At 32.3% G+C, this 19010-nt stretch overlaps 2 long non-coding RNA genes across 2 annotated transcripts; one reads left to right on the top strand and one right to left on the bottom strand.

The window, feature by feature from the left end:
* The first annotated feature begins 9345 nt into the window (after nucleotides 1–9345).
* LOC126865301 (uncharacterized) lies at nucleotides 9346–11789 on the top strand. Its single transcript, XR_007689484.1, has 3 exons — nucleotides 9346–10823; nucleotides 11005–11229; nucleotides 11650–11789. It is a non-coding gene; the product is annotated as an uncharacterized LOC126865301 (long non-coding RNA).
* Nucleotides 11790–17241: 5452 nt separating this feature from the next.
* On the bottom strand, nucleotides 17242–18557 carry LOC126865300 (uncharacterized). The gene is made up of 3 exons (XR_007689483.1): nucleotides 18529–18557; nucleotides 17839–18023; nucleotides 17242–17760 (listed from the first exon to the last, which is right to left on the bottom strand). It is a non-coding gene; the product is annotated as an uncharacterized LOC126865300 (long non-coding RNA).
* Nucleotides 18558–19010: the final 453 nt, after the last annotated feature.

Here is a 19010-nt window from a genome sequence, read left to right as displayed (position 1 = left end):
TAATAGGAACCTACAGAACAGCTATTATAAACTTCTATTTAATAAAAGAGTGCAATTACACTTGCCGTTGCATTGTTACGTAGTGAAAAAAAAGTGAGCACTTACGAATATAGATTTTGTCATACCATTCAACCTTTTCCTCTATAGCCTCTTTTGGGTTTCTTATCGGCTTTGAGATATAACCCGGCTCAAATATGTATCGCAACCTGTATAATGCTTATCGCGAAATATCGTTTTTTTCGTTTGCTTCATCGTAAAATCTAAATGCACCTGAGAATGATAGAATGACACGACACATCTTTGAAGTTTCTTCTTGTGGCCTTATCGGGTCTCCGCTTTTCTCAGTGCTTCTATTCCAGCGTCAAAAATAACTTTAGCCAACAAACTGCAAACACGTTATGCAGTCGAAATGCAGTATCGAGATCGCGATACATTTTTTCGGCTAGTAGATGCCGCTGAGGGTGGCGGGTGTATCTTCTTTCAGAAAATTGTACGGCCGCTCGTAAAGATAAGTACTTAATTCCCTGTTTTACACGAAATTGTTTTTCTCCACAAAGGAGTCCATTTCGCCTTATGAATCACTCAACGAACTATATGCAACGCGTAGGTAAAACTCAACACCATCGTAAAAAGCTGTTTGTTGCTCACCAACACTAGGTTGTGAAATTCGACGAGCTCTATAATCTGTCTTTTCTCCGCCCAAGGCTACATTTTTAAATGTTTAATATTTTATTTGAGAAATTTCTGCACTTACTCAGAAACGATCAATTTTATGTAATCAGTTCCATAACTTATCGTGCAAATGTTTCTCTTAATTTTTAATATATTAAGTAAAAAGTTAAAATATATATGTTATACTATCGAAATTAGTAGTATTTTCACAAATAATGCATATTGAAGATACAGATATATATCAGCTGTAAGTCTTAAATAATATTCTATAGTCTTGAGGAATATTCTACTCGCTTGTATATGTATACCGATTGGGGTATTAGCTTTTATCTTGAATATTTCTGTTATTCTCAGAGATATAGAGAAATTTTACTTGCGAATGTTGTAATCGGAGGGTCCATAATATGGTAGTAATAATTTTTGTGGAGGTGAAGAATTTTCGAAGATTTCACGGTCACTTACATGTTTTTAAATTGCCTGTCGTACTGTTTTATTACTGGTAGAATAGAGAATATTTAGATCATTTCAACGACCCCTAATACATATTATGCTGTTTATATCTATTTACATTATTGTAGTTAGGTGAAATTTGAGTTTAACAACGTCATATTTCTACTGACAATAGCATCTATAAGTTTAAAAATTGTTATATGTATACTCTTAACATATATGTCAGCATTAGTTCATTAAAATTGAAATTCCGTACAAATTTCAAATTGTAGTCTGCTTCATATTCTCTTTGACTTATTTCATATTCTTTACATTCTGTTTCACTTACAGTGTATTGGTTAGCAGAAGTTGCTAGTTGTTGAGAGGAAAAAATGTTGAAACTTGAAAAATGTTAATTTCTTATGCGTTAATGAGAATACTGTAGAGTGGTGAGACTGTAAGAAAGCGTGCAGAATATTTCTACACAGGTTATTTCCCGCAGGGTTTTGAAATGCTTCCCCGTAAAACCGGCAATCAGTCAGTGACTAATGCTACAAGACTACGGTAGAAAGGCCTCAGTTCTTTGACGCGAGTACGCATAGAAATAAAGTGTCGATGGAAACGATGCTTGGCGTTGCACCGAGACATTAATAGCCTTTAGACACGGAGTATTTTATTGCCGGTAACCTTTCAGTACATGCAATCCAGCAGTTCTGCAGCGTTGGCAACCGTTACCGTCAGAAGGTGCACAGTTCCTTAGAGGGAAACGTCGGACGATGCATACTTAATGAGCGGTTCAATACCACGGTTTCTTAATGCATGTCGATTGGAGCAATTAATTATTATGCTCGACACACGTGAAATAAATGTTTGACGTCGGTATAAAATTCATCTAAATCACTCACGATTGATTTCTATGCGTCACGCATCGCCAATGATACTACATCATTTGAGATTTACCACTTTCGGCATATAGAAATTAAATGTTTATTCGATTACTAGATGCAAACCATTCTTTCCTCGTGTTTGTCCTCCATTAAAATATGCAAAATACCAATGTATCAGGTATGATGAAACTTGTATAATTACTTACACATTTATAAATATTATTATAATTTTGTAGAAAATGCCGTTTTAATTCTACGTTACTTTATACTGTATATTCAACAAATTGATAATCTGTAAAATTTATATTTTTTTAGTTCTATAAATATTTTAAAGCAACATACATATAAACGAAAATATAATCAAAATAATGATATCGTATTAAAAATTGTATGTAAATGATACATAACTAAATAGAGTCAAGAGGAACAATATAGTGAATTTTGAAACTTAAAATAAAGGTAATCATACCGTATTTTTATTCAACGTTTGTATCAATTGAATCATTTAAGGTATAATAATTATCATGTATATATTTACTTAGTGAAATGATTGAAAGTAAAGAAAGAACCTACACATTGTCGATGCAATCTCTTTACATTAAATCCTGATTTTCTATATCATTTCTTTATTTTTATTATACGATGTGTAAAATTCCAGTTGTGGAGTTGAACTTTGGAAATGATATAATAGTGATCGATATTTCTTAAAATGAATTCAAGTTTATCTAGCACAATATCTTCGAGCATCTGTTGCAATAGGAAAGGCAGTGAGCGAATATTCTTGCAAATATGTACATATATCATTCATTGAATTATAGACTCTATTCATAAATAAATATAAAGTGATATTTTGTATCAAGCCATCGATTTAACGTCTTTTTCCATTTATCAGCTTTAAAGGATTAAAAAAATATATGATCGATTGACATAAAGGTAAATTTTATCTGCGCCAATTAATTTGTAAAATCAGTGCAGATGGTTCTTCACAATATATTTTGATATAGCTGTATAACATTATATAAAGAATACATTGCGATATCTTACATTATTAACAAGGCAGCAATTACTATGATACGTGTGGAATTAACAATGTATTCTGTCCATTAAGGTAACAATAATTTATGTTCGCTTGTTCACGTAAAGATTGAAAATATGATCTACATGAAATCGTTACTCGCAGCATAGAGGCGTTACAAAGCGATAATTATATGTCAGATGGTAAGTAACTCTAGTTTTATAACCAACGATAAGGTATTCCATGATAGCGATAAGTTAAACACATGAAAGGCAAGGTAATCGGTGTAGATTTGATTTTTTCTGTTTCTATGTTCTTTTTCTTTCTTGAATATTTTTCAAATTACAAGAAATAGTCATATTTATGTTGCAAACTTGAATTAAATCGCGTTTCCGATGCTTGTTTGAAAACAAAATTCCTAACTATGTATAAAATGGCACGGGACTTTCCGATTTCCTTTGTTACATGCTGAAGAAGACACCTACATATTTCTATATTTTAACTTTTTCCATAAATTTAGATACTCTACATATTACGCAATATTTGATACTTAAGAGATATTAAGATATTACGAACATCGACAAGTTAAAACCAGTAACGTAATTGCAAGGCTTGAATTGGTGATCAATGATAAAATCATCTTTTTTCGTTCTGTATAAATATTTAATTAGAAATGTTTGCATTATGTCGAAATAATAAAAATTTACATGCAGTAGTGTAGAGTGATGTTTTGTTGTTGCTTCAAATGTAAGGAGGAAATACTTAATTACATGTTCGCAAGTATATTACATATATACGGTATAGCATATAGTATCTTTAATTAAAACCTGTCTTTGCAGCTTGTTATTTGCTATTATCATTTTGTATTGTTGTAAAATATTTTATGTGACGTGTCTTATATTTTACACTCTATTAATTCTGAAAAGATAGCTTGTCTTGTATTACATGACTCATAATGATATATCTGCCCGATATGTGCTAAAAGCAGTAATTCATTTCCACAATTGTTTTTTTCTCTTGAAAATCTTCATTAAGCACACCAGTTTTCTCGTATACTATAAATAAATAGATCATCATACATTTATGCTGCCAACCATGACAGGAATTATGAATAAATTTTAAAATAACCTGTTATTAACTACTATTAATCACTGGCTTCCGTGACGTCGATTCATTCGTACTAACATAATTGCACAAGGAATACATTTAACGGAAAGATAAAGATCGAGAAACATTACATAATGTTCATTATTTTCACCATAATTCCTTTATATTATTAGAATTCTATTCTTCTTTGTGATCAAAAAGTTAAAACGCGAAGAATTCCTTCTGTGAATTTGTTATTATTTATCGTGATTGGGGTTATTGTAATACTCATATATATGTTATTGTAATTTATATTGTTATATCAATAAATTAAATACAAAAAGGAACAGTTTCAATAGTCGCATGCAAAACAAATAAAATAATCGCATAGAGGAAAACAGAATTGTTTCTTTTGTTTATAAATCATTATAATAGAAAGGAAAATATATATGCATAAATAATTAGATGGTATTATAACGTAAAAACGAAGATAAAATCATATTAGACGGTAGTGCATATATAAGATGTTCAAGTTGTATGTTCATTTCTAATAACATCATATAACACACTTTTACAAATACGATTCGTAAATGAAATAACCTTCACATATTTCTGTAAACTACGTTACATCATATCGTACGTGGTTTGTAGTATAAGCTGGAGATTATCACACGCATGAAGTTAGTGCTAAACTCTGGGTAACAACTAATCTACAGTCTGGAATAATGTGCCAGGTTAGACCTGCATACAAGTTGCTTCATGAAACAGATACATGTATATACAAGGTCTAATCCAGTTCATACATATAACGGATACCTTGCTTTGAAAAACTAATTTTTCAATATTACTCGTAGGAATATTCAACTTCGTTCAAGGTCTATTTAATTTTATTTTATCTGCGTATATATCAAACACATGTACCTCTCTGTCTTTTTAATGTTTCCTCAAGAAAACGATTTCATTATAGAATTGCAAATGTACACGTATAAAATTAATACAACTTACATAATTATTATGATATCGAATTATGAACAATAATCAGTGTAGTTTTTAATTATATGTAGATATTTATACACAAGTTATATGTTAATTAATAGGAATTTAGAAATTTAGACACAATATATTTATAACATTTAATTATAATATTTAGAAACAATAAACACAATACAATAAAAAAATAAAGCTTACAAAATCCTCAAAATTTAACATAATAAAATGTGCATACTGCCATTTATTGTTGCTTATTCATATGCATACCATATCCTAAATTTTATAAAAAGAGTTTTCATGTAACAATCCATAAATATCTTTGAACCAAATGTAACATTGCGAATTAATATTTGTACAAATATTTAAGAACGTAAATAAATTGGATATAGTAATTCGAAGCATTATTTGTAATATTTTCATTGACAACTTTTACTGTTCCTAAAACTATGATTTCAAAATTCACAGAAGCATGTAATTAATATTAGATGCTATAGTAATTACTAAAGATAAGAAATAGAAGCTATATTAATTATAAATTATGAAAGATTACTACTGTTAAAAACCTAATTGATTTCACAATAGATACCTTGACAGAATTTTATTTTTTAAACAATACTCTTCTAGATACAGTGTATTTGTTCTTGCCAACATTGATGTATTACATATGGCCATTAATGGTGAAAATGTCACAAAGAGATTTATCGAACGTTATTTACCATTATTGTTTGATATAGTTGTCGTGGACAGATAGTGTCGATGGTATCACGACGAAAACCTCGTGGCTCCATCACTCATTTCGTGCTATGCGTCATACGTGTTACAAAATCTTTCGTAAACATTTATCCTCGTAACATGGCGGTTTTTCCGATTGGAAATTTTATTACTATTAATTAGAAATGCCTGTTACTGATTAAAAATACCTATATCTAAAGAGATAGAAATTTCAGTATGAATATATTACAATAATTAGACATGCAACAACTACATTGGTGTGTTGCTATTACCAAGAATGACTTAGTAATATAAAAGCAATTGAGTAATATAAAAGCAGTTTTGAGGAATCTGTGGTATGGTATTATGCCCAACAATAATAATCTTTATGTTTTCATAATACAATACTTTTGCATATTAATCATATTTTGCAATTTATTATAAATTATCATAAAATTCTTACGGATTCAACAATTATAATTTCTTAGCATTGAAAAAAGATATACAAATACAAAAATAAAAAATACAAAAATTGTATTTCAGATTACATATGTAGGAAGACTCAGGATTTATATACCAAACGATGCCAACATAATCTACAAGTAGGAACAGCAAAGAATATTATATTAAATATAGCTGCATAAATGATCTATGAAATCGCATCAGTAGAAATAGGAAATAATAACGAAGTAGTATTTCAACCGATACAATGGTTAACTAATTATATGTTTTGTCATCATAAGTCATTAAAGAGCAATTTTTGGGGCCACAAAATCATATATTGTGACACTGAATTTTTACTTCTAGGGCATTATATAAGAAAACTTTTGACGTGGCGAGCGAGGATTAACCCTACAGGACACACGTTGAGCTTAACAGGCCTATGCCCCTATGTTTTATGTTGTCAAATATACATTTCTTTAATTACACCCTTTTACTACAGTACTTTGAATTGTTAATATTAATACAAATATACACATCTTTGAATCTTGATGATTATTTTCCACATGAAAGCTGATGAAATAATAATTACACTGAGGAGAAAGGGAAATAGGCCTGCCAGGTCCAAGGTACACACTGTAGGATTAAAGAGTACGGCCACTGGAATGGTAGAACATCAAACATAGTCCGATAGATTCAACATTTTATCGATATCAATCAGTGTTCGTAAAAATTCTGAAATAACATTAGAGTGAGCGTGATTAATCTATTTCCATGATGTATCGAATGAAAAAGGAGTATATTACTATCTCGGAGTATATTACTTTTCCTATTATAACTTTTTAATAATATATATAGTATTATTTATATATATTATATACATACTATATTTATATATAATATATATTATTTTAATAATATACAATAAGGCATTTATGAACTTGCATACTTACACAATATTTTCTTTTTTGTTTTTATTTATAGGATATGTTAACACGGTTTAACGAGAAAGACTTGAGACATCCTATGTATAACAATTACTTATTCATAATAATATTAAATATGTTAGTCATATCAAAACACTAGATCAGAGGATTCGTTCATTATTTTTGTTGTGTTGCTTCAAAACCATAATTTATTAAAATATCAATTAAAGTTTCTCCTGAATCAATTCTCTTTTGGCATGGACGACTTGATATTTTTCTGTATGGAATAATGAGATGAACATATAAGGAAATGTGATTCTATTTTTAAAAAACATATTTTATTTAGTGAGTATTCTACGTATCCACTTGCAAAAAATCTAATGGCATCAAGTCGTATCTTCGATGCCGTTCAATTTTTGTTTGGAAAGTTACACCATATAGTAAGTAATTTTGTAATATTTTGAAATCATGAAGTTAATTGCTTCATTATTGTATTTGGGGTAAACTACCTCGTGTGCTAAGGAATAATTTGCTGCGTTCTCATTAATATCATGGTATTTACTTTTCATCTGGCTACAAAATGTAAACATATTGCAAATACATAATGTCAATGTAAAAGGCAATAGAACTTTAACACCATTTGAGGAGAATGATAGAATTACAACTCATAGTTCCTTTGACAAGTTTGGTCTTCGTGATGAGTAAAATAGAATGCAAGCAAACAAATTGGATCTTGAATTTTAATGTCAAGAACAATTTTGCTACAACTTTTTAAACAGATTTCTATTAATTTAAAAGCGTAGAATTCTGCTGCGGTGATCGTGACACTACCTGTCCTTGCATCTAGTATTTACATTTGTCTAATTAATCCATTTAACTAGCAAACAAATTAAATACGCATTTAATTTTCCTTATAAACAATTTGCATTACAGCATTGAAAATGCATAATAAGATATTTACAAGTAGGTAGCTGAGGTGTAATGATTGCAGGACTCAAAGAATGATAAAGCTCTTCTATCGATAGAGTGTAAATTCATTTGAAACTCATACAAATTGGTGTTCATTAATAAATATCGAAGGAACAAAAAGGAAAAAGGGAATAATGAAACTCGCGAGAGTCGAACGATAATCTGATGTTGTGTAGATGGAGAAAGAGAAAGGTTCGGTGTCTCCATTTAGGCGTGTAATAAAACACGTACAACGAGAAAAGGTACAACGAAAATGGCATCAACACGAAAAACTCGTTGACGGGAGCCCTAGTTTCGTCGTGTTGCGCCGTGCGATAAATTAATGGTCGGTCATCATTGCGCTCATACGTGCTTGTACAGGCATGCGGACACATCGTAACGCATCATTTGTCTTCTCATTATAAATGTGAGCCACCGCTCTACCGCACCGTGACAGTCGGCCAAAATAAATTGCCATGCGTTACGTTTGTACTTTCATTTTATATTTAAAATGACTACACCGGAGAAGGCTCGTGCGGCCCTACCGCCCAGAGACAAATTGCTCATTTGCATAATGCCGTTATTTATTAATGATTGCGATACAGGTACTTCTGATGCTGTATAAATATCCACCTGCGGCGTCCGCCAATCGACAACCTTCTAATTCGACACTTGTTTGCCGTTCTCCACAGAACGATTTATATATGCTTCGTATCTGATATTATTTCAAGCCGTAAAACGAGTATGTATTATCAACCCTTTTGAAATTAATTCTTGTGTTCGAAATTCCGTGTAACGAATTTGCCCGGACATTTCGACAAACATCATTTTGCAATTATTTACTTTATCGCTACATTAAATTGACAGATTAATAATATACCTATTTGGTATATTATTGTAACTTTAAATGTGCGATTTAGATAAGAGATATAAAAGAAGAGCGCTACTTTTTTATTATCTTCGCATACTATAACAATATTCTACTGAAAAAATTGTCAATTTTTATATTTAATAAATTTTGTTATCTTTATATGAATATTGTATTATTAATTGCTAAAAAATACGTATTTTTATTGTACATTTTTGTGTTGACAATTATAATTCTCTTATTGCTACTTACACATATGATTCTTAATTAGGAACTCCGTACCCACACGTATTATTTGCTACTACTTATAATCAACAAAAAGTTGATTGGCTTGGCATTTAGTTGTAATTATTTATTTTTAATACGGTGCATATGATTTCATTGGAAACGCAGTTAGACTATTACAAAACGTTGAAGAAAGTTTTTTTAATATCTGTATATGAATCGTCACATTTTGCACTTTATGCACGAATGTTTGCAATTAAAAAAATGAATAGTCATGCTTGGCAGTTAAATAGCAATCATGGTCAGCTTAATGCGACAAATTTACCATATAACTAATTGTAATTTGCAAATCCCGTATGATGCCTTAAGATTATAGTAGGTACTTTATATGCAAAGCAGAGGATTCATGTTAATTTTCAGTAAGTGTTTAAAGAAGTAATTTTTATATTCGTTTTGGCAAATAAAAGTTATTATTTTGTATACTACGCTATTTAGCGCTAGAATATTTTATAGTCATACGAAAATTTAAAAACACCATTTAGAATAGAAACAAATTCTTTCAAACACAATGAATAAAATTGCGGTAAAAATTTCTTATATGATAAATGATTTTTCCATTTTTTCCATTATGTATTACGAAACGATATATGTCAACGAGTTTAATATGTATACGGGTTTTCGCACGAATATCGTGCATCAGCTTCCTGGTTACGCAAATTATATATCGATATCAGAAACAGCCATTTATCTTAGTACATGGAAAAGGAAGATTGCAACTATAAACACGAAAACCTGTTCATGAATATAACGTATCGCGTGTCACTTTATCTGTGAGATTCCTTATTTGTGAACAGCGTACAGAAACTGGGTAAGCCATGAATCATTGGATCAAGCAAGAAATATCGAAATCGGATATTGGATATTTATATTAAGCATAATGTATGGTTAATGTATCTCGAGAGACAAAAGAGCGACGTTACGGTAAAAAGATCATGGGATGACAAGCGTTACACCTTTTAACGGTGCCACAGTTCGTTCTAGCCGCTAAGGAACAACGAAACGGTGGTTCCAAAACGGTACAGCGTAAAGCCTAAATCAAACCGAGAGCCGAGCAAATCCAAAGAGGAACGGCGAATATAAAATATCGGAGAAAGATACAGCAAGAGTCGGAATTGCTGGTACGAGTGTGCCAGGCGTTGGAGTTCGCGTGACTTGGTGGCGTAACCAAGATATATGAGCGCTTTTCCCCAAAAAAGTGTTAAGGAATTATGCTTCGCAGAGTAAATGAGATGTGTCTGCGCCGAGACATAGATCACGGGAACGCTATCCATTCTCACCACCGTGGAAATAAATACGATCTTCTTGGCGAAAGAGACTGCTGAGCAACGCGTTGGAGAAAGAAGACGAAGAGAAGGAATAGGTGGTAGAGGGGCGAGAGGAAAAGGTGACGGCAGTAGGAACGGAAGAAGAAGATGCTGAGAAGTGAGGGTCGGAAAGAGATAGGAAAATCGTCTCCTAGCGGCCCGCATCCCGCAGCACATCTTTCTACCCGACACACGGGGGATCCAACGTAGCCATTTCTCTGGCCTGTTATACGCCGCCTATATACGTATCTACTACCCCCGGTAGGTACCTACAGCCAGCAAATAAATTGATCCATTACTCAACCGAGCAGTCATCTTCCTTCCTTTGCTTCTGTTCACTCGCCTCACCCGCTGCCGCGTCCTTCCGCGAGCCTTTTTCCTTCAGACTTTTCCGGGAATGCTGCCAGAGATTCGGTAAAGCCCCTTTCACGCCCTGTTGCAGAGACGATGATACGCTGCGATTTACTCAGCCGAGTTCGTCTACCTAGCTACCGGGAAACCGAGAAATTGATGGCACTTCGAAGGGATTCGCTGCATCCTACCGTATAAGTATGCCGAAAGTGTCTGCACTTGACTTCTTGACAGTCAATGCTTGCCTTTCGGTTCATAGAGGACATCCATTTTCTATTTTGAGCAACATCACAATAATGCGTCCAACGATAAATATGTAGGTATATTCCATATTAGTCAATATCAATTTCATATCTATTCAAGCTAAGATAATAATCCATGTATTACCATAGATATCAGCTTTTTAAGCAAGCTTAAAAATCAACAATATACGATATGTTTCACACATACAGAAACTGTTAATTTATTTTAATAATTATGTACTTTTTAATATCAATAACAATATAAAACAATAGTTTGTATCATAATTAATTATTTCCGAACAATTTATTAATTTTCGATATATGAAGATTCTATGTTATTTCAAATTATCTTTAATCAAATATTATTCAAATAAAGTTATTACATTGACTAAAAACATAAAATTAATTTTGTCCTTTGCGAAAATCGATTTATTACTCAACTAAGTAGTTATTTTACTTTCTTGGTATTACTCGACCACTTTACTGCTTTCAAGGTTGTACTACTACGGATCATTCTCCTTCAGACTTCCTTGGGAATTCTGCCAGAGATTTGGTAAAGCTCTTTTCACGCCCTGTTGCAGCGATGGTGGTATGTATTTCGCGATCTCTCACTGATTTACTCTGCCATGTCTGCTTCCTTTATTGCAGCTGAAAGCATTTACTATACGTATACTATTGATCTAAATATGTAATAAATATTCTCTTTTCGTTTGTTGTATATTGAATTTTTTAAATCATTCAATTCAGTTATTTGAAAGAAGAAATGGAAGAAACTTTAATAGGGGTATATGACACTATTATACAAATAGTAGGAAAAGGAAAATAGTATTATGTTTCCAAATGTATAAACTCTATTCTTAATCAGTTTTCAAATATTTAACAGAAGATTCAATAAAACATTTTTTGGCAGAAACAAGAAAGAGGTTATGAAGCATTTCTGAAAAATATGAACTCGTTAAAACTGATAATTACGCAAGACTGATAAATAATTCTGTCAAATCTTACAAAAAAATTAGTGTACTCAACGCCTAGGCCATTAAGAACTACAGTCAGATTTAATTATTCTACTAAATTTTAACATAATATTAATCTAGCGATCATTATTCTATCAAACTTTATGTTTAACAATTTTTACTTGGGACTGTAAGTTATTTAATTTGTAGATAGACAAATGTTTTGTGTATGATTATTCCAATGTTATGATGTAAGTCATTAAATTTTATGAACGATTTCTCTTTTATAATAATTGCATATTCCTGTGGAGTATTTCCTCATTCTACATTAATAAAATTAATGAAAATCTATTTTCTTATGTAGATACTTTTTATTGACATTTTGTATACGGATTTTTTTTTATTTATATGCGTAGATCTAATTACGAGTACGATAATTAGGTAAACAAATTATAGATAATTAAACTTTTTTTTCAAAACTGATGAAACTCATGAAGCAATCTAATCAAAGATTGCGTCATTTGCCCCTTATACAAAAATTATGTCAACTTTACGTCTACTTTAATATAGTTTGCTTTATGTTATTTTATGTCATTTATAACGGTGGTAATAAACATAGCTACAGCATCGAAAACAAAGATAATAACCATTATCAAGTAATAATATACGAGACATAAATTAAACCTCTTAAGTTCTATTTAATATCATGTACAAAGAGAGAAGTAAGAAACAATCTAAAGATAAACAGTTTGTCGTGTAAGTACGTGTCAAAGATTCAGCAGGCACTGAAAATGGTTGATTTTTGTGCTGTAATGAAGGTTATAAAAGAAAATGGACGGAATCGTTAGTCGTTACGAGTTCCGCTTCTTCGTATCTTTTTCTTTGTAGCGTCTGTTTCCAGCTATCATTGAGACTTCGTCAATGTCCTCAAATGCACCGTGTTTTATTATCTACAATACATGTATTTTTCAGTCCTGTGCATTCAACATCCGGATCATGTTTTAATGACTATTTCGCGTGTGTAAATTGGTATAATTCAGTTTCGCTACATGATTTTCCTTGTGCTGAAATGACTTACTGCTCTCATTGTTAGATACCTCCATCCGCGTTGGTTAATTAAACAAGAGATTAATTAACGCGCCTGAGATTTCCTGTTTTATACAATTACGAATTTGTACAGTACCAAGCTGAAACTCATTACCTCTTCTATAACATGCTCCCAACACTGTTATTAGAAATATAATAACATAGTACAAATATAATAAAAAAGTACAGACTTTTGTTGAAAGAAGATTTGGTTAAACGAAGATATTCCTAATAAAATAATTATTTATAGTGATTTATTGGTTTTCGTTCTTTCAATATTGTTTTTATGATATGTAATATGATACATTGTGTACGATTTTATGGTTATGCCTTTTCTTATAATATGTTTTTATCTCATTGAATATAATTTTCTTCGTATCTTTTACTCTCACTTTAGAGTTTCACAAAGAGCACAAATGTATATTTGCATATTGATTTATATATTCAAATATCAAGCAAATTTAATTATTTCCTCGCGAAACCAATTATCAGTATTTTTTGTTTTTCTGGAATTCCACAATCTCATATTGTGTATACTTGGTTTGGAATAATTTAATAATAAGTAGAAAGCGAATGATGTAGAATAATAATTTTTGCGTCAATTCGTGTGTAAAATTACTTTTTTTATCGAGCACTATCGAACGATTAAACCTGTAGTTGTTTGCATATCCGGTTTATGTTTCAATCTGGTTCCATCAATATGAATAAACACCCGTATGTGAGGTAGCTTGCTGCTGCATTAATATGTATTGGCAATAAATCGATATCGATAATTAAAATCTGTGCCTGCCATAAGGCCTTTGGACGTGAGCGCGTTTATATAAAAGTTCAATTTGTTATATGTAACTGTGCGAGATGACTATAAATATTGCGTTACCCTTTTTAACTGAGGCCGTAAATCCGCGTGATTTATATCCAAACCGTCTGTAAGTGTGTGAAGGGGTCGAGATTCTGTGTATCGTTGCATTGTGTCGCAAAATTTTCATATTTCTTCCTGCTAGACAAAAGCCAGTTCCGTTTTCCGTTTAATTTACGTAATCGATGATGACGAACGTCCAGATACATTTACCACTGCAATAAATATTGAGAAATGTAATTACGATATTAATTCATATGTTATTGTGCCTTCATATGTTCTAAATTGAAAAATAATTACATTCAAATGACTTGTATAACCTAAAAATCGGCAAGAATTACGGACGTAGTATCAACTAAATCAGGATCAGAATTAGGAAGTGTTAACTGTTTAATTTAATTACATCTGTTCTCCTTGATCTCTTTTGATAAAAACTCCAACTCTTACTTTAACGAAAATGATCCCGTTTTTTTTTTTTTTTTGATACGAACTACAAATAAATGAATAAGGAACGAAAAATTCGATTAATTCGTTTAAATACTAAATCCTGAAAATCTTTTACAATTTTGTGACCGATTTTATTTCATCTTATTGATCTTTTAAAAATATTCAATGCTAATTAATATGACAGGATGATTATTGGTTTGGCAGAGTAGCGAAAACAATTTCGGACCACAGTGAGTGCGTCGCGCATCTGGAATGAATTTTTCGCAGGACAACGCGGCTGGATATCGTTGGAGGTTGGCTTAGCACGAGCCGAAAAAATATTTTCGCAGGCAGATGCGTACGGGCGGCGTTGTAACGGGGCCAACGAGTTTGAACATCAGTCACGAAAAAGAGAGATTAAAAAAAAGAGGTAGGAGAACGCCAAAAAAGTCCGGGAGATGGGTTGTCCGAATGAGTGGGTTGAGTGAGTGAATGACAGATAGACAGCAACCAGACAGGAGACTGACAGCACGGCGGCGGGCTGACAGCTTGCCACTCTGCCGAGCGTTCGCAACATCGAGTATTACCGACTACCGTACGTGTTGATCCTTGTCCCATTCATCGACAAAAAGCGAACGAACCCCCGATTTTGTTCTATCTCAACTGACAGGATCGATGATCATTTTTGAAAGAACAAGAGTCACTGGTCCTTACCCTTTCACTTTAGTTTTATCAATAATAGTCGCTCTAGCCAATTTTCTTTTCTTTCTTCTTCCCACTTCCTCTGTTTTCTTTCTTTCTTCTTTTTTTATGTCAGCATTTGTTTACGAATTTTCGAAAATATCTATCATTCTAATGTTTGTTTCCAGTGACATTTCACCGTTTATGTGTTATAAGCGATTTATATATGTACATATCTGTTTGAAACAAAATTGTATCGTCCTTCAAATAAAATATCGTCTTATTTTTGTTGAGTAGTGATGCATCATTGATCAAATTCTATAAAACAAATTGAAATTATAAATGCTAACCTTTTCGTTTTGTACACTAATTTTAATCGTCTTAAAATGGAAGTCGTTTCATAGTTTCATAATTTTGTAAATACGAGAGAAGTATATTTAACACTAAAATGACGCAAATATGTGAATAATATGTTTCTTTCCTGAATTCATGGAAAACAAGAGTGACACTGAATTCAATACTTTCCCTAAAATGCGTAATTAAAACTAGTTCATTACCCAGTTATATGTCAATGTCATCAAATTATTGTGTATGATTTTGCTATTCGTCGTTACAAACACTTTAAAAAAGTAATATTTTTGTTTGAGTTTTTATTTACTTACGTTACCGAATTTAATACTTCAAGATATTTAGTAATTAAAAGAATAAAGTTAAGTTTTCAAATTCTACCTATAGGATTCGAAGCATTATAGTCTACGAGACAAGCGGTAAAAGTTCTTGACGCAATCGTACGAAATGAATTACCGGATTCTTAGGGAGGCGTCATTGTTCAGAATAGGAGCGGCAGTTCCAAGAAAGTACGAATTACTGTCAAAAGTAAACCAAAGTAGGGTATACTTATGACTACAAATTAAGTATAATTCCAGCGGCCGTAATAACGTAACAACGGACCGCTACATAATTATTCTACGTAATCACCAGGACCTTGAAGCACTGTACTGCCTTTTAAAATTGCACTTAAATTACAGTCATACAATATTTGAGGAATATCATTCACGTGTATGGCGCTGAATAAACTCTTAGGCAAGAGATGTTCGGGATATCGATGAAAACGTAATATGTATTGTACAGTTAAAAATTAAATGCGAAGTATTTAAATATTTACAAAATGGATTCGGATTGCTACATTTTGTATAATTCTTGCAATTTTCTGTACTTACGAATAATATAATCTGTATTATAAGCAAGCCGTTTATAAGTTACAAATGTTATTTCTTTCATTTTGAATTATATAGATAAGTTATGAGTAATCTCATACCATTGCAAATTAATATTACGAAAAATTTCTGAGATTATTCGTAATATCTGCTAATGTCATTAAAAAATAAGATCTCATAATTCCACAAATTTAACGGAGTAGAATGTTTGCGCAAACTTTTTTAGTGACTCTGACGGAAGTTCCCTTAATGACGCGAGTGAGAATAATTAATCAATGTTCACTAAAAAGTTATATAATTACGTACGTGGGCAAAGCGTCACACGATTTAATCAGTCCGTGATCACGCTTGTTAGAATTACAAGGAAACGGAAGTACAAAAAACTCGCATATTATAGAGATAAACATGCAGGCCATACGAAACGATACCATCTTTCCTTCCACTCGTGTTTTGGTTTTCGTTAAAAATAGATTTATACTTTCTTTTAGGTATTATGCGAGATTACTATTAGATATCATAATTTACTCAGTTATTTTTTACTTTATGTAGTTATGTGTTTTAGTATGATAAATATCCTTCCGATCTTTATGTAGATAAAGCAAATTTAATACTCATCACGTTCATTAAACAAAAAGAAACTAAAAAATAGTTCATCTTATATTAATTAAAGTGTTAAACACGAACATATGATATATACTTAAAGCCATAATTTAGTTGGATAAACTAGAAGATACACGATTTAGTATAATTTTATATTACACAAGTTATCTATTACCATTTTGACGTGAGTAAAATATTGTAATTAGTTTACAATGATTTGTTTGCATTATTAACATTTTTTACCTTTAACTAATTTTATAGGAGAAGAAAACGATATGTTTATTCTAATTTTTTACCAAGTTCTATTATAAAGTAACAAACATATTGTTTGCAAGCTACTCCTTGTTGAATTTTTCTGAAATTTTATAAAAGATTTATATATGTGGAATAATATAGATGTATATATATAATACGATGTATCAGTGGCGAAAGCAGAAAGTCTTTTTCCGTTAACGGTAGAACTTCAATCTTATCTTATATAAAATAAACGAACGCAGATGACGTATTTCCACTTCGTAGAACATATTCGCGAGCAATAATTCAAATTGAAAAAAGGTCGAGCGTTATGTAGATTGATCGTCAGCTCGGAAAGCAAGGAAATGAGAGTGCAAAGGAAGCAGAAAAATAAACGCAGGAGCGTACAGGTAACAAGAGGCAAAGTGGCCGTCTCCCCACTAGCGAGGTTCCCTCCTTACCCCTGACGTGCACGTTTCTTCCTTCTTCTCCTCTCTTCACTGGGCAGGTGAGCAGCGAGTCCGTGGTGCGGGTTACCATTATGTCTACAACCTTGAATTAAAATGCCGTATAATGACACAGCTAGGCAGCCTGTATAATTTATGTCCATAAAAATAAAATCATAATTACAGAGGCGCGGACTGCGAAAAGACGGTAATAATATGGCTGCCCGCTGTGCTTGTTGCGTGTTCAGCGCGTGTATATCGTGTTCGTCGTTGATGCTTCGCTGTTGTTGTTATTGTTATTGTTGCCGTTATCCTCCTGATGTCACATAGTGGCAGTGCCGCGTTGTATCATATACAACAATGTGCGTTCTACGATTAAACGTACAACGTAAAATTTCATAGATTCTGCATGATCGATAAAATAAATTTGAACCGTTTAAACACACGATTACAATAGAATAAAAAACGATTAAGTGATAACGAATATGTAAGAAAGATAAATTAAGCAAAATTATAAACTTTCTTATTTCATTACCTACGATAAATTTTGAAGAAATAATGTAACTTTTAATTGTAATCGTATATCACACAGTACATGATCCAATCTTATGACTATACGTGTGTTGGAATAAAAAAACGTTGAAAGAAAGATGCAAAAGGAAATAGGAATAAGAAAGACGATTGCTCGTCAGCTTAACGTCAAGATCTTAAACTCTGTGCTGAACGACTGCCGAGTACGGAAAATTAATAAATGTGCCAGAAAAATTAATGGTGCCGAAAACTCCGCTTCGACGACATTAATCTTACGTGGCAAAGTGGCAACGGGTTTTCCAAGACGCGCGCAGAAAGAAATCGTTTCAGCTCCGTTTCTCACCGTCCGTTCGTAGTGCAAATCGTCATGAGACTCTGAAACGCGAACGGAAAGGCGATGTGAGATCGCGTTGATGAATGCCCCCATTACACGAACACCGCTAGTTACTCCTCGGAGATAAACCGCCTTCATTACTCACTTTCTGGCGTGACCTTATTCCCCCCTACGGCCTCGCACTCTCTCTCTTTCTGTCTACACTCCTCTTTCCTCCCGCCCCTCTTCCTTCGCCCTCTCCTTTTCTCTCTTATAGCTATTAAGTTAATGCGAATTAATAACAGTGGCTTTTTCTAGTCAACAGCCGCTTTCTTGCAGCAATACAGGTATTTTAGTGGATAATAAATTTTGACCTCGGGGAATATATTATAACTGTGGTTTGAAAGCGTACACATCAAGGGGTGGCACACTCTTAACAGATTGGATCGTTTGTCTTCAGACTCGAAACTGCATTATGTTAGATACGTAGATATTAATGCGACAATGCAATT

This window comes from Bombus huntii, chromosome 4 (assembly GCF_024542735.1).
Source record: "Bombus huntii isolate Logan2020A chromosome 4, iyBomHunt1.1, whole genome shotgun sequence".
Lineage (NCBI taxonomy): Eukaryota > Metazoa > Arthropoda > Insecta > Hymenoptera > Apidae > Bombus > Bombus huntii.
This window is presented reverse-complemented; position numbering and strand designations above follow the sequence as displayed.